Genomic DNA, 15,927 nt, shown 5'->3' with positions numbered 1-15,927 from the left:
GAGCAGGGGGTTGGACTAGATGACCTCCTCAGGTCCCTTCCAACCCTGAGATTCTATGATTCAGTGACAGCTTACATGAGAGGCAGAAAGCTGAGGACCCTTCATGTCTCCTTAGAAGGATGTCCAGGCAGTTCAGTTCAGGTCCACCTCTGCCAGTTTCTCCTCTGGAGACACCTCCTGGACGATTACTCTGCAAACTAATAAAGCCAAGCAAGAACTATCACTACACAGAGCTCTATGAAGGCTCTCATCCCTGCCTCCCTCTCCCATTCCATGTACATCAGCCCCACTTGAACACAGATGGAGTGAACATGGACAGTCACCACTCCACTCCACTATCCTGCATGATTTCTGTTCCTTCCTACTTCTTCATGGTTCCCGAGACCAAGCCTGTGGGGATGCACCCCTAGCACACCTGCCCATGTCCTAGGAAGGGAGACAGCACAGGGAGAGGAAAGGGGGGAGAGAGAGAGAGAGAGAGAGAGTGTGTGTGTGTGTGTGTCGGCGAACACAGTACAGAAAGGAGAGAGAGAGACAAAGAAAGAGAGCGAAACGCAGGAGGAAGGCAAAGAACTCACCAGTTGGAGTCATCCCCCTGGATCCAACCTTCTCCTGCGGAGGACACACTGCTTGTGGACGGAGAAATGACCAGCTCCTGAAAATGGAGACCTTGTCTTCCTCCTAACCACAGCTACTGAGGAATCTTTTCCTTCAAATCAAGCCCCTGCTAACGACAAGTCCCAGCCTGGAGGCGGGTGGGCCGTTACCAGAGTCCTCACCAAACCAGACACTTATCTCACTGATAGTGACAGCTGCTCCACTTCCAGCTCGACGGCATCTGCATAGCCTGGCATCAACAATGTTGGCTGTCTCACGGCTTTTGCGTGCTTTCCATCATACAACGGGGGTGGGCTCTTACCCTTGACTTCTTTCTCCCTCTTGTGTTTTGCTTAGTACCACAGACAAACAGAAGTTACCATCGGAATCTGCAGTGTTGTGTAGGTTCTTCTTCGCTCATCTCCCATTACACCTTTCTAGATAAAATTAAAGAGCACACAACGCACACTCAACTTCTGGAATTCCTGGCCAGAGACTTCTGTGAAAGCCAAGACTATAACAGGGTTAAAAAAGGAACTAGGTAAATTCATGGAGGACAGGTCCATCAATGGCTATTAGTCAGGACATACAGGGATGGTACCCTTATCCTCTGTTTGCCAGAAGCTGGGAATGGGCGACACAGGATGGATCACGTCTCGATTCCCTGTTCTATTCATTCCCTCTGAAGCACCTGGCATTAGCCAGTCAGAAGACAGGATACTGGGCTAGATGGACCATGGGTCTGACCAAGCATTGCCATCCTTACATTCGTTTGTTAAGCAGTCTGTTGCACCTGCACCCAAGAGAGTCACTGTGCAGAGGAGACTATTGTCTATTCCCCTGGATGTAACCCCACAGCTACTCCCACAATAGGGAAATTCTCCTCCCACACCCAGAACAAAGCAGCAAAAGTTTACGAGAAACCAAACCCACCTAAAGGCAAGCAGCCATCCGTGCTAAGCCTCTACCCTGCATTCATCTTAGGCTTCAGCCGTGCCGCTGAAGTAATGAAGTGTAGTTATGTGGGAGGCAGAAAGCTGAGGACTGCTCATGTCTGTTTAGAAGGATGTTCAGACTGATCAGGTCCACTTCTGCCAGCTTCTCCTCGGGCTGGGGTTCCTAGACACTTCCTCTGGAAGTGCAGCTGCAAAACCAATTCATTGAGCCATCAGTACAAAAAGTTCTATTCATGCATGACAACCTGTCCTCATCCCATCCTCCTTCTCCCAGGCCATCTACCTGAGCCCCACTTCATGAACAGAGACAGGTAAACAGAGTCACTGCTCCACTTCAGAACCAACTGCCCCTCATGATTTTTCTCTGCTTCAACTTCTCCATGGCTCCCAAGACCTGACCTGTGGGGATGCACACGTAGCACTCCTGCCCATGTCCTACGAAGGGAGACAGCACAAGGAAAGGCAAGGACAGATTGAGTAAGAGTGTTGGCCAACACACTAGAGAAGAGAGAGAGAAACACGAGAGAAAGGCAAGCAATTCACCACCTGGACTCATTCTCCTAGATGCAACCTTCTGCTGCGTAGGACACACTGCTCCTGGCCAGAAAACTGAGCAGCCACTAAAAATGGGGATCTTCTCTCTGTCTCTCAAAACCACAGCTAGTCAGGAACCTTTTCTTACAAACACAGCCTCAGCAAACGGGGCATCCCTTTCAGGAGCAAGGTGGCCCGTGAGCAGAGCAATCACCCAAACAGACACTTATCTCATTGATAGTGATGACTGTTCCATTCCCAGTTGGACGGCTTTTTCAAGGCATCAATAATTCTCGCAGTCCCATCACTCTCGCTCGCTTTCCATTGCATGAGGGCAGTAGACTCTGACTTGTCACTTCTTTTCCCTTGGTACTAAATCCAGCGGAAAAACAAGTCAGTCACCATCTCAATTGGCAATGTTGGGTAGCCGCTTCTTTTCGCCTCTCCCACATGGTGGGGCTCTGCCCTGAACCCTCCTCCCATCACGCCTTTATGACTACAAGTAGAAAGCACCCCTTGCGACGACACCTGAAATAGTCACTCTGCACAGACGACTCTGGTCAGACACACCAAACCTGTGGGGAAAACACATAGAAATTGTGCTTCTTTTTGGCTTGTATCTTACTGCTTCTTGTAGCTTTTTGCTTCCAGCAAGCACGGACAAGGAGGAGCAAAGGGGACGGATAGTTGAGGTGCACAGCAGACCCACCACAGTCCCAGACTGCACGCCAGGGGAGATCTAGTCATTGTGTGTTGGGGTTCTTAGGGAATGGCTTGTTTTGGCCTTGTTTTCAAATGGGTTTGTCCTGCTTTTTGGCTTATTGTCAAAGTCAGGGTGCTTATTTCCCCAGTGAAAGTTAGCAACTGTGACTCTGATCCCTTCCCCAGCCTTAATCCCAAAGAGTCCCACACCCAACAAGGAAGCAAACAAAGTGTGAAGAAAATCACAGCAAGTACAGATGAGGAATTCCAAGCACTGACCACTTACCCACAGCCAGTTATGCACGAGGCAGAAAGCTGAGGACTGTTCATGTCTCCTTAGAAGAATGTCCAGGCTCCTCAGGCCCACGTCTGCCAATTTCTCCTCCGGCTGCTGCTCCTGGACAATTCCTCTACAAGTGCAGCAAATAAGCCAACCAAGAGCCCTCACTACAAAAAATTCAATGGGTGCGTGAAATCTTGCCCTCATCCCTGCCTCCCACATCAGCCCCACTAGAGCAGAGACTCAGTCAACACCCACAGTCACCGCTCCACTCTAGCGCCCACTGCCATGCATCATTTCGGCCCCCTACTTGTTCATAGCTCACAAGACCTAGCCTGTGGGGATGCACACGTAACACACCTGCCCATGTCCTATGAAGGAAGACAGCACAAGAGGCAAGGACAGAGAGAGAGAGAAAGAAAGGCAGACAGAGTGTGTGTTGGCCAACACATTAGAGGAGAGAGAGAAAAACGTGGGAGGGAGTCAAGAAACTCACCAGCTGGAGTCATCCCCCTGGATCTAATATGCTGCGGAGGACACACTAGTCCTGGCCAGAGACATGAGCAGCCCCTGAAAATGGGGCCATCGTCTCCCTTGTAACCGCAACTAGTCGGGAATCTTTTCTTACAAACCCAGCCCCAGCTAATGGGGCGTCCCTACCGGGAGCAAGATAGGCTTTGAGCAGAGCAATCACCAAAGACGACACTTATCTCATTGAGAGTGGTGGCGGTTCCGCTCCCAGATGGACGCCTTCTGCCTTGCATTAACAATGCTTGCAGAGTCATCGCTCTTGCTCTTTCCATTGCACGAGGGCAGTAGACTCTGGCCTGTGACTTCTTTTCTCTTGCTACTAAACCCAGCACAAGGGGGGAAAACAAATCAGTTACCCTTTCAGTCAGCAACTTTGGGTAGGCTCTTATTTTCCCCTCCCGCACACAGTGGGGCTCCGTCCTCAACCCTATTCCCATTACACTGGTAGGACTACAAGAAGAAAGTACCCTTTGCAACGACACCCGAAATAGTCACTTTGTACAGCAGACTCTGGTCACACACACCAAATCTCAAGGGGGAAAATAAAACAGAAATTGGGCTTGTTTTTGGCCTGTAGCTTATTGCTTGTTGTAGCTTGCTGCTTCCGGCAAGCAGGGGCAAAGCGGGGAGAGTCAGGGGTGCACAGCGGACCCACCACAGTCCAGACTGCACGCCAGGAGAGATCTAGTCATTGAGTGTTGGGGTTCTTAGGAATTGGCTTGTTTTGGCCTTATTGGAAATAGGATTAGCTTGATTTTTGGAATACTGTGAATTCAGGGTTCTTATCTACCCAGTGAAAGTTGGCAAGTATGACTCTGGTCTCTTCCCCAGCCTTAATCCCACAGTGCCCCACACCAAACAAGGAAGGAAACGGCCTATGAACAAAATTACAGTGAGTACAGGTGAGGAATTCCAAGCACTCACTGCTTACTCACAGCCAGTTAGGCAGAAGGCAGAAACCTGAAGACTGTTGAGGTCTCCTCAGAAGGATGTCCAGGCTGCTCACGTCCACTTCTGCATATTCTCGTCCAGCAAGGGCTCCTGGATGATTCCTCTGCAAACTAATAAAGTCAAGCAAAAAAAAATCACTACACACAGCACTACTGGTGCATTTAATCTTGCCCTAATCCCTGCCTCCCTCTCCCATCCCATCTACATCCGCTCGACTCCATGAACAGAGACTGAGTCAACATCCACAGACACCGCTCCACTCTAGCGCCCAATACCCTGCATGATTTTCATCCCCTCCTATTTGTTCATAGCTCCCGAGATCTCGCCTGTGGGGATGCACACCTAGCACTCCTATCTGTGTCCTATGAAGGGAGACGGCACAAGAAGAAGCAAGGACAGAGACAGAGTGAGAGACAGACAGACAGAGTGTGTGTTGGCCAACACATTAGAGGAGAGAGAGAGAGAAAAAAACATGGGAGGGAGTCAAGAAACTCAAGAGCTGGAGTCTTCCCCCTGGATCCAACCTTCTGCTGCAGAGGACACACCTCTCCTGGCCAGAGAAATGACCAGCCCCTGAAAATGGGGACCTTGTCTCCTTCATAACCACTAATTAGGAACCTTTTCTTACAAACCCAGACCTTGCTAATGGGGCGTCCCTACCAGGAGCTAAGCCGTGAGCAGAGCAATCACCAAACCAGACACTTATCTCAGTGACAGTGGCCTCTGCTCGCCTCCCAGATGGACGGCTCTTGCCTGGCATGAACAATGCTCACAGGCTCGCTGCTCTCATTCACTTTCCATCGCATGAGGGCAGTAGACTCTGACGTGTGACTTCTTTTTCCTTGGTACTAAACCCAGCAGAGGGAAGAAAAGCAAAAAAAGAAAACAGCATCTCCGTCTGCAATGTCGCGTAGTCTCTTCATTTTACAGCTCCTGTATCCCACGGTTCTGCCCTCAACCCATCTCCCATCACTACTTTACACCTGCAACTAGAAGGGACCCATTGTAACTGCACCCAAAATAGTCACTTTGCTCAGGACACTCTTGGCCCTTCCCCCACCTTAATGCCAAAGAGCCTCATGCCCAACGAGGAAGCACATGGCATGTGAAGAAAAGTACAGCAAGAACAGATGAGGAATTCAAAGCACCGACAGCTAACTCACAGCCAGTTATGTGGGAAGCAGAAAGCCGAGGACTGTTCGTGTCTGCTTAGAAGGATGTTCAGTTTCCTCATGTCCACATCTGCCAACCTCCTGCCAACGCGTCGTTGTTTCTCCCCCCGCCCCTCCCCCTTTGCCGCTCCAGCCGCGCCATGTCCCCCACACCAGCTTTGCCGCTCCAGCCGCGCCATTTTTTCCCTGTTTTGCTGCTCCGGTGGCCCCGCCTGAGCTGGCCCTGCCTGTAAAGAAAACTACAGTGAGTAGAGGTGAGGAATTGAAAACACTGACCTCTTACTCACAGACAGTTATGCAGAATTCAGAAATCTGAGGACTATTCATGTCTCCTTAGAAGGATGTTCAGGCAGCTCAGCTTCACTTCTGCCACCCTCTCCTCCGGCTAAGGCTCTTGGACGATTCCTCTGTAAACTAATAAAGCCAACCAAGAAGGATCACTACACAGAGCTCTGTGAATGCCCTCATCCCTGCCTCCCTCTCCCATTCCATCTACATCAGCCCTACTTGATGAACAGAGATGGAGTTAACACCGATAGTAACCACTCCACTCTACTATCCACTACCCAGCATGATTCTCGTCCCCTCCTACGTCTTCATGGATCCAGGAGACCTAACCTGTGGGGATGCACACTTAGCACACAGGCAGGGGTGCTATGAAGGGAGACAGCAGAAGGAGAGAGAGAGCAAGTGTTGGCCAACACTAGAGAAGAGAGAGAGAGAGAGAGAGAGAGAGAGAGAGAATCATGGGAGGAAGGCAAGCAACTCACCACCTGGTGTCATCCTCCTGGATCCAATCTTCTGCTGAGGAGGGAACACAGCTACTGGACACAGAAATGAGGACATTGTCTCCCTCATAACCAAAGCTAGTGAGGAACATTTTCTTATAAATCCAGCCCCAGCTGATGGGGTGTCCCTACCTGGAGCCAGGTGGGCCGTGAGCAGAACCCGCAGCAAAACAGACACTTATCTCAGTGACAGTGGCAGCTGTTCCGCTCCCAGATGGACGGCTCTTGCCTGGCATGAACAATGCTCGAGGTCTCGTCGCTCTCGCTCGCTTTCCATCGCATGAGGGCAGTAGACTGACTTCTTTTCACTTGGAACTAAACCCAGCATAAGGGGGGGGGGGAAACAAGTAAGTTACCATCTCAGTAGGCAATGTCTCGTCAGCTCTTCTTTTCCCCTTTCCCACATGGTGGAGCTCCGCCCTCAACTCTCCTTCCATCACACACCTTTAGCACTACAATGAAAAAGGAGACTGTTGCACCTACACTTAAAATAGTCACGTACCCAACAAGGAAGCACATGGCCTTATGACAGCAATTACAGAGAAGGAATTCAAAGTACAGACCGCTTACTCACAGCCAGTTATGCAAGAGACATAAAGCTGAGGACTGTTCGTGTCTGCTTAAAAGGATGTCCAAGCTACTCAGGTCCACTTCTGCCTCTTCCTCCTCCAGCTAGGGCTCCTGGACAATTCCTCTGCAAGAACAGCTGCAAAAACCAAGCATGAGCAATCACTACACAGAGCTCTAATGGTGCGTGAAATCTTGCCCTCAATCCTGCCTCCCTCTTCCATTCCATCTGCATTGGCCCCACTTGATGAACAGAGACCGAGTTAACAGCAACAGTCGCCACTCCACTCTCACACCCACTTCCCTGCATTATTTTCGTCCTCTCCTACTTCGCCATGCTTCCCGAGACCTGGCCTCTGGGGATACACAGCTAGCTCACCTGCCTGCGTGCAATGAAGTGAAACAGCAGAAAAAGAGATCTCTTTCCTGATTAGTTGTAGCTAAATTAGCCCCCATCATATTGCATGTATAGTTGGGGTTGTTTTTTCCCATGTGCATTACTTCACATTTATCCACATGAAATTTCATTTGCCGTTTTGTTGCCCAATCACTTAGTTTGTGGGAACTTTTTGATGTTCTTCACAGTGTTCATTGGATTTAACTATCTTGAGCAGTTTAGTATCATCTGCAATCTTTGCCACCTCACCTTTCTCCAGATTATTTATGAATAAATTGAATAGGATCGGTCCTAGCATTGACCCTTGGGGAACACAACTAGTTACCCCTCTCCATTCTGAAAATTTACCATTAATTCCTACCCTTTGTTCCCTGTCTTTTAAGCAGTTCTCAATCCATGAAAGGATCTTCACTCTTTTCCAATGATAACTTTATTTACATAAGAGCCTTTGGTGAAGGACCTTATCAAAGGCTTTCTGGAAATCTAAGTACACTTTGTCCCAAAATAGTCACTTTGTTCAGGAGATTCTTGTCCCTTCCCCAGCCTTAATCCCAGAGTCTCGTAACAAACGAGGAAGCAAACGGCCTGTGAAGAAAACTACAGCGAGTAGAGGTGAGGAATTGAAAGTGCTCACCTCTTACTCACAGGCAGTTATGCAAAAGGCAGAAAGATGAGGAATATTCATGTCTCCTTAAAAGGATGTCCAGGCTGCTCACGTCCACTTCTGCATATTCTCGTCCAGCGAGGGCTCCTGGATGATTCCTCTGCAAACTAATAAAGTCAAGTAAGTACCATCATCACTACACAGAGCTCTATTAGTGCATTTAATCTTGCCCTCATCCCTGCCTCCCTCTCCCATCCCATCTACATCAGCCCCACTTGATAAACAGTAACCAAGTCAACATCGACAGTCTACACTCCACTCTAGTGCCCACTACCCTGCATGATTTTCATCTCCTCTTACTTGTTCATAGCTCCCGAAACCTAGCCTGTGGGGATGCACACGTAGCACACCTGCCCGTGTGCTATGAGGGGAGACAGCACAAGGAGAGGCAAGGACATAGACAGAGAGAAAGACTGTTGGCCAACACACTAGAGAAGAGACAGAGAGAGAGAGAAACAGAGCAAGACAAGAAACTCACCAGCTGGATTCATCCCCCTGGATCCAAACTTCTGCTGCAGAGAACACACTGCTTGTGGACAGAGAAATGACCAGCCCCTGAAAATGGGGACCTTGTCTCCCTCATAACTACAGCTATTCAGGAACCTTTTCCTACAAACTCAGCCCCAGCTAACGACAAGTCCTGGCCTGGAGGCAGGTAGACCGTTACAAGAGTCCTCATGAAACCAGACACTTATCTCACTGATGGTGACATCTGCTCCACTCCCAGCTTCATGGCATCTGCATAGCCTGGAATCAACAACGCTCACTGTCTCACTGCTCTTGGGCGCCTTCCATCTCACAGTTGGGGTGGGCTCTTACCCTTCACTTCTTTCTCCATGGTACTAAGCACAACACAAGAGGGAAAAACAGAACTTATCAGAATCTGCAGTGTTGTGTAGGTTCTTCTTCTCCCATCTCCCATTACACCTTTATAGATACAATTAAAAAGCACGCAACGCACACTCAGCCTTTGGAGCTCCTGGCCAGAGAATGCTGTGAAAGCCAAGACTATAATGGGGTTCAAGTAAGAACTAGGTACAGTAACTCCTCACTTAACGTTCTCGTTATGTTCTTGAAAAATGCGACTTTAAGTGAAACGATGTTAAGCAAGTCCAATTTCCCCATAAGAATGAATGTAAATGGGGGGGTTATGCTGCAGGGAATTATTTTTTGCCATATAGGACAGTACTATAGTTGGGGAGTGCCCCCGCCTTACCCCACACGGGCACAGCCCACTGGCACTGGCGACAATGAGGCAGGCAAGGAGGCTGAAGGTGCTGTAGGCTAGCAGAAGCACGTTGCACAGGAGCAGCAGCAGCTTCCCCTCTCTGCAAGCACCAGGGTCGGGGGCCTCAACCCTCGGCTGCCCACGCCGCCTCTTCCCCCAAGCCCCCACCCTTAACCTGCCTCTTCCTCCCCCCTCCTTCCCCTTTACTTCATACACCGGGTCCTCACTCCTGCCCGCAGCCATCAGCTGGCTTGCGGCATTTGGAAGCAGGGGAGGGAGGGGGAGCCTGCACAACGAGTCTTCACTCCCCGTCCCCGGACGCCACAAGCCAGCTGATTGCCACAGGCAGGAGGCTGTGGGGGAAGGCACTGATCCGCGGGGTCTGCTGGCGGGCGGGAAGTGCTGGGGGGGGCATAGGAGAGCTGATGGGGGGCTGCCGACTGTGGACAAAGCAGGCAGCCAAACGCTGTTATAGCGAAGCATTGCACAACTTTAAATACAGCATGTTCTGTAATTGAGCAGGGACTTAAGATTGAAACAATGTTAAGCGAGAGGATGTTAAGTGGAGAGTTACTGTCAATTCATGGAGGATCAGTCCATCAACGGCTATGAGTCAGGATGAGCAGGGATCGTGTCCCTGGCCTCTGTTTGCCAGGAGCTGGGAAAGGGTGACAGTGGATGGATCACTTGGTAATTCCCTGTTCTGTTCATTCCTTCTGGGGCACCTGATATTAGCCACTGTCGGTAGACAGGATACTAGGCTACATGGACCTTTGATCTGACCCAGTCTGGCCATTCTTACGTTCATATGTTAAGCAGCCTGTTGCACCTACATTCAAGACAGTCACTGAGCAGAGGAGACTGTTGTCCCTTCCCTTGGTCGTAATCCCACAGAGCCCCATGGCCAACAAGGAGGCTCACGGCCTCTGAAGAAAACTTGAGTGGTACGGATGAGGGATAGAGGCCATAATTGTTCACTCACAGCCAGTCATGGAGAAAGCAGAAAGCTGAGAACTCTTCATCTCTGCTTACAAGGATATCCAGGCTGCTCAGGTTCACTTCTTCCGGTTTCTCCTCCGGCTGGGGCTCCTGGACAATTCCTCTGCAAACTAATAAAGACAAGCAGGAACTATCACTACACAGAGCCATAGGCGGCATGTTTGTATAATTTTTGGTGGGGCCCAAAATGGTGGTGCCCCCCCGCTCCCGCCCTGTAAGCCGATATAAAATGAAGCTACAACGCGTCAGTGCCACAAGATTACAAGGGTCAATTAAAAGTGGAAAGTCAGAAGCAGCACTTGCCTACTTCAATATACAGTATTATATTTTGTTGCACCTGTTGTGATGAAGTGGGAATGTTCTTAATATTTTATCTGAATACTGTGTGGGTGCCTCAGTTTCCCCTGCAAGATGCCAACTGAAGGTGTTGGGGACAAAGAGATCAGGTGGCCTCCTTGTCCGGAAGAGACACAGAGGCCAGAGGAGGGAGTGTCAGTTGGGAGCTGGCTGGGGAAATGGGGAGAGACCCAGAACTTGGTTCTGGGCTCCCCACCCCCCAAGATGGACCTGACAGAGGGGTTCTGTTTTCTGTACCAACAAGCTCTGTTTAAACTGTGTTCCCGTTATCTAATAAACCTTCTGTTTTACTGTCTGTCTGAGAGTCACATCTGACTGCGGAGTTGGGGTGCAGGGACCTCTGGTTGCCCCAGGACCCGCCTGGGCAGACTCGCTGTGGAAAGTGCATGATGTGGAAGGGCATGCTGAATGCTCCGAGGTCAGACCCAGGAAGGTGTAAGCTTCTTTCCCTGGAGACAGTATGCTCCGAGAGAGGAGGCTCCCCCAGAGTCCTGACTGGCTTTGTATGGAGTTGTTCCAAAGCATCACAGCATCCCCTTCCACACCATGCGCTTCCTGGAAGTCTGCACAGGCACTGACACTCCCTCCTCTGGCCTTTGTCTCTTTTCCAGGCATTAGGAGGCCACCCGATCTCTCTGTTCTCCAACACCTTCAGTTGGCACCTTGCAGGAGAGTGGCCCAGGCCATCAGTTACCAGGAGACAGGGTTTCAGCCATTCTCTGTGCAGACAGCTCACACTGTCCTTCTAGGGCTCTACAACAATCACACCCCCTTATCCCACCATCTAGATCCTTGAGAAATGCAGAGAGGAAACTGAGGCACTCACACAGTATTCAGAGAAAACATTAAGCACATTCCCACTTTGTAACACCTGTATATGACTAGTTATATACTTTAAAGGGGTGTAAAATAGTCAAGTATCGTGCTAAACAAAATGATACTCCAAACTGACCACCAAATTTAAGTTGCACGTTTTTCCCCTCAGGTGAGGGTTCTGGGGTGGGGCTGGGGATGAGGGGTTCACAGTGCAGGAGCGTGCTCGGTGCTGGGGGTGCAGGCTTTGGGGTGGGGCAGGGCTGAGGAACTTGGGGTGCAGACAGGCTGCCCCAGGGCTAGGGCCAGAGAGGACTCCCCATCACCACCACTGGCAGCAGCAAGCTCCAGGGGAGGGACCCCTCCTCTCCCCCGCTGCCCCCCAGAGCACACTCACTCTGCACCACAGTCACTGCACATGCTCCTAGGGCCCCTCTCAGGTCCAGAAAGCTCACTCACCTCCCCTATGATGGGTACTGGGTGTGGGGGGGTGGGTTGCCATCACAGGTGGCCTTCCATGTTGCTGCCCCTCACCATAACTTCACTGTGGATGGGGGATGGGGCTGCCCCTTGCCCAGCATGGGGCAGAAGTGGGGTCTGCAGGGTGGTGGCTCTGGGGCGGGGGAGCAGGGTGTCATAAAATTCACCCAAGCCCCAGCTGCTCAGGTCTAGGAAGCCTCCCTCTCCCATCCCTCCTGTGGCGGGTGGGTTGGTGGGTGCTGGGGGAGAGGGCATTGCCTTCACATGTGGCTTCCTGCCTCCCCTGTGCAGCCTGCTACCCCTCACCATAGCTTCACTGGGGGACGGTGGGAGGGGGCTGCCCCTTCCCCAGCGCTGGGCAGGAGTGGGGGTTGGGGCTGGGGCAGGGGGGGAATCATAGGGTCAAACACTCACAGAAGCCCCAGCAGCTGCTAAGGTGAGTGATGTCCGTCTCCTGGCCAGAAGTCCCCTTCGTGTCTCCTCCAGGTAGGGGCAGGGGATGGGAGGGCTGCCAAGCACAGCCCTCTGATTCCCGGCCACGGCTAAGATTTAAAGGGCTCTGGGCTCCCCGCCGCTGCGGGCAACCCAGAGCCTTTGAATTCCCGGGCGCGGCTGGGATTTAAAGGGCTCTGGGCTCCCCGCGGCTGCGGGCAACCCAGAGCCCTCTGATTCCCTACCGCCGCTGGGATTTAAAGGGGCGAAACCTAGCTCCAAATATTGGTGGAGCAGAGCCCCTGACTATGAATATTCCTGGGGCTTTAGCCCCAGAAGCCCATATAAGTTGGTGCCCATGCACAGAGCTCTATTAACACCCTCATCCCTGCCTCCCTCTCCCATCCCATCTCCAGACGCCCCAGTCGAGGAACAGAGACTGAGCCCACACTATCAGTCACCGCTCCACTCTACAATCCACTGCTCCCCACGGGTTTCGTCCCCGAGCTCGCCTGCCCGTGTGCTATGAAGGGTGAGTGTTGGGCAGGAAGGAGAGAGAAGGGCTGAGGGGCCCCATGGGTGGAGGGAGGAATGGGGGTGCAGGTTGGGGAATGTTGGACAAAGGAGAAAAGGGCACTGGGGGGCCCACAGATCTAGGGACAGAGTGGGGTGCAGGTTGCGGTGGGAGGGAGGAAAAAAGGGGACTGAGGGGCCCAATGGATGGGGGAATGAACTGGGGGGGCTGTTGGGGAGGAAGGGGCGCTGAGCAGTCCCTACAGGAGGGGGCATGGATGGAGGCGCAGGTTGTGGTGAGCTGGGAGGATGTTGGAGAGAGATGGGATCTGAGGAGTCCCTTGAATGGAGGAATGAACTGGGGGATACAGGCGTGTAGGTTGGGGAAAGTTGTTGCAGGCGGGGGGGTGTTGGGGAGGGAGGGAGGTGGAAGGGGGCTATGGGAGAAGGCATATATGGGGGAAAGTAGGGATGGGGTGCAGGTTGGGGTGGCCTAGGAGGTGTTGGAGGAAGAAGAAAGGACTGAGGGGCCCAACGGATGGGGGGATAGACGGGCGTGGGCTGGTTTCGGCTAGAGGAACAGGCGTTCAGATTGGAGAAGGCTGCAGGCATAGGGGGCGGGGTGGGTGGGTTGGGGACCGGGGAAGCAGGTAGGGAAAGGTTGGGGCGGGCTGGGGGTTAAAGGGGGGGACGAGGAAAGTCAGGGCGTGCTGGTGGGTGCGGGAGGGAAGAGGAAGGTTGTGGGGGGCTGAGGGGGGTTAGAGAATGTCACGGGGAGCTGGGGAGGTTGGGGGTGGGGAAGGTCGCGGCGCACTAGGGATGCAGGGGGGCTGGGAGCACCAAGGGGGCTTGGGAAATTCACAGTGTGCTGGGGGCACCATGGGGGGAGGGAAGCTTGCGGCACACTGAAGGTGTGTGGGGAAGGGGGTGGCCCATGAGGAGCTGGGGAAGCTCACAGCAGTGCGGGGGCACGGGGGGGGGGCATGGGGGGTTGGGGAAGGTCGCTGTGGCTGGGCAGGGGGCTGTGGGAGCCTGGGGGGGGAGGAGGAAAGGCACGCTGGGGGGAGGAAAGGCGCGCTGGGGGTGCCGGGGGGGAGGTGGGGGTGCCAGGGGGGAGGAGGAAAGACATGCTGGGGGGGCTGTGGCTGGGTGAGGGAAGCGGTGGAGATGGGGGGGCTGTGGTGGGGGGGAGGAAAGGCGCGCTGGGGGGAGGAAAGATGCGCTGGGGGGCAATGGGGGTACCGGAGGGCACCGTGGGGGCCTGTGGGGGGAGGGAAGCTTGTGGCACACTGAACCTGTGTGGGGAAAGGGGTGGCCCATGAGGAGCTGGGGAAGCTCACAGCAGTGTGGGGGCACGGGGGGTTGGGGAAGGTCACAGGGGCTGTGGCTGGGCAGGGGGCTGTGGGAGCCTGGGGGGGAGGAAAGGCGCGCTAGGAGGGTGGGGGGCGTGGCTGGGTGAGGGAAGCTGTGGGGATGGGGGGGCTGTGGTTAGGCAGGGAGGGAGGAAAGGCACGCTGGGGGTGCCGGGGGGGGGAGGTGGGGATGCCGGGGGGACTGTGGGAGCCCGTGGGGGGAGGAAAGACACGTTGGGGGGGCTGTGGCTGGGTGAGGGGCGCTGGGGGGAAAGAAAGGCGCTGGGGGGGGAGGCGGGGGGGGGGGCTGTGGGAGCCCGTGGGGGGGAGGAAAGATGCGCCGGGGGGGGGCTGTGGCTGTAGGTGCCGGGGGGGTGGGGGTGGGGAGGGGGCTGTGGCTGGGTGGGGGGGGAGGAAAGGGGCGCTGTGGGAGCCCGTGGGGGGGGGGGGGTAGGAAAGACGCGCCGCAGGGGCTGTGGCTGGGTGAGGGAAGCGGTGGAGATTGGGGGGGGGGGACTGTGGCTGGAGGGTTATGGGGGTGCCGGGGGGGAGGTGGGGGTGAGGAGGGGGCTGTGGCTGGGCGAGGGGGAGGAGAGGCGCGCCGGGGGGGGCTGTGGCTGGGTGAGGGGCGCTGGGGGGGAGGCGGTGGTGCTGGGGGGGGGCTGTGGGAGCACTTAGGGGGAGGCGGGGCCGGTCCCAACACTCCGCGGGGGGGGGCGGGGTCGCTGGGCGAGCCCCACGTCCCGGCGCCGCAGCGCCTCCCGCCCAATGCACTAGCGTCCCCCGATTACCACGGGCGGCCTCCCGCCCGCTGACGTCACTTCCGCTCCAGGCCCCGCCCTGCGAGCGCAGCCCGTCGCGCCCAAAGCGCCGCCCGCTGGGTCCGCGGGGGCTGATGGGAGTTGTAGGCCGGGGCGCACTGCCACTCCTACAAGCCCCTGCGTCATCCCGCCCTGCGCCCCTCCCCGCAGCGGGGGCTGGGGCTGGGACCCCCCCACTATTAACCCTCCCCCGCCCCGGGTGAAGAATTTAACAGCTGGAGACTGGGGCCGTGTGCAGAACAGATGCAGAACGGTGCAAAACCCACCAGTGCCCGAGAGAGCTGGACCCGGATCGATCCTATCGCCTTTAAACACCGATCTACAGACTGGAGCCAATGAGGCAACACTGGGAAGGGAACGTAGCGGGGAGGGTTTTGCTAGGGGACCAGCTGCTATTAATTACTCCCCCCTCCCCCCGGATCCCCTCCCTCTCCCCCTCCCCGCCTCGTCACCCCCCAATTCCTCCCCCCACGAGCCACGTCACCCCCCAATTCCTTCCCCCTCCCCAGCCCCGTCACTCTCGGATTCCTCCCCTCCCCATCTCACCTGGGGCTCCGCAGGCTGCCAGCTGCAGTGTGATTCCCCTGCAGCGGGGGCGGCGGCTGCTGCTGAGAGACAGCTGCAGAGCCCAGCGACCTTTGCCCCAGCGCTACCTTCCCCCGCAGCCCCCCGAACCTCGTCACCCCCAATTCCTCCCCCCCCCGAGCCCCGTCACCCCCAGAGTCTCCCCTCCCAGTCTCGTCTTACCTTGGGCTCCGCAGGCTGATTGAATCAGCTCTGGCAGGCTGAGAGC

The 15,927-nt window shown here is 54.4% G+C and overlaps 4 long non-coding RNA genes across 7 annotated transcripts in view; 1 reads left to right on the top strand and 3 right to left on the bottom strand.

Moving 5' to 3' along the window:
• The window catches only part of LOC123349048, a 5,103-nt gene extending 1,725 nt beyond the window's left edge, over positions 1 to 3,378 (bottom strand). Inside the window, exons 1-5 of one of the 4 annotated variants that reach the window (XR_006573340.1) lie at positions 3,076 to 3,378; positions 2,100 to 2,662; positions 1,531 to 1,988; positions 579 to 1,034; positions 76 to 197 (exon numbers count right to left, since the gene is read on the bottom strand). This is a non-coding gene — a long non-coding RNA (uncharacterized LOC123349048). Of the gene's footprint in view, positions 1 to 75; positions 1,035 to 1,530; positions 2,078 to 2,099; positions 2,663 to 3,075 lie in introns of those variants that run through there. The other 3 variants (XR_006573341.1, XR_006573339.1, XR_006573342.1) reach the window with 3 other exon arrangements.
• LOC123349058 overlaps positions 1 to 13,069 on the top strand; it is a 25,160-nt gene extending 12,091 nt beyond the window's left edge. The window contains exon 3 of the long non-coding RNA XR_006573357.1: positions 12,865 to 13,069. This is a non-coding gene — a long non-coding RNA (uncharacterized LOC123349058). The remainder of the gene's footprint in view (positions 1 to 12,864) is intronic.
• LOC123349053 lies at positions 5,343 to 8,169 on the bottom strand. Its single transcript, XR_006573352.1, has 5 exons — positions 8,110 to 8,169; positions 7,086 to 7,217; positions 6,494 to 6,826; positions 6,000 to 6,137; positions 5,343 to 5,399 (listed from the first exon to the last, which is right to left on the bottom strand). It is a non-coding gene; the product is annotated as an uncharacterized LOC123349053 (long non-coding RNA).
• LOC123349057 lies at positions 8,673 to 15,927 on the bottom strand. The gene is made up of 3 exons (XR_006573356.1): positions 15,882 to 15,927; positions 10,350 to 10,476; positions 8,673 to 8,981 (listed from the first exon to the last, which is right to left on the bottom strand). It is a non-coding gene; the product is annotated as an uncharacterized LOC123349057 (long non-coding RNA).

This window comes from Mauremys mutica, chromosome 14, assembly GCF_020497125.1.
Source record: "Mauremys mutica isolate MM-2020 ecotype Southern chromosome 14, ASM2049712v1, whole genome shotgun sequence".
NCBI lineage: Eukaryota > Metazoa > Chordata > Testudines > Geoemydidae > Mauremys > Mauremys mutica.
The sequence above is the reverse complement of the archived record's forward strand: the minus strand, read 5'-3'. Positions and strand labels throughout refer to the sequence as shown.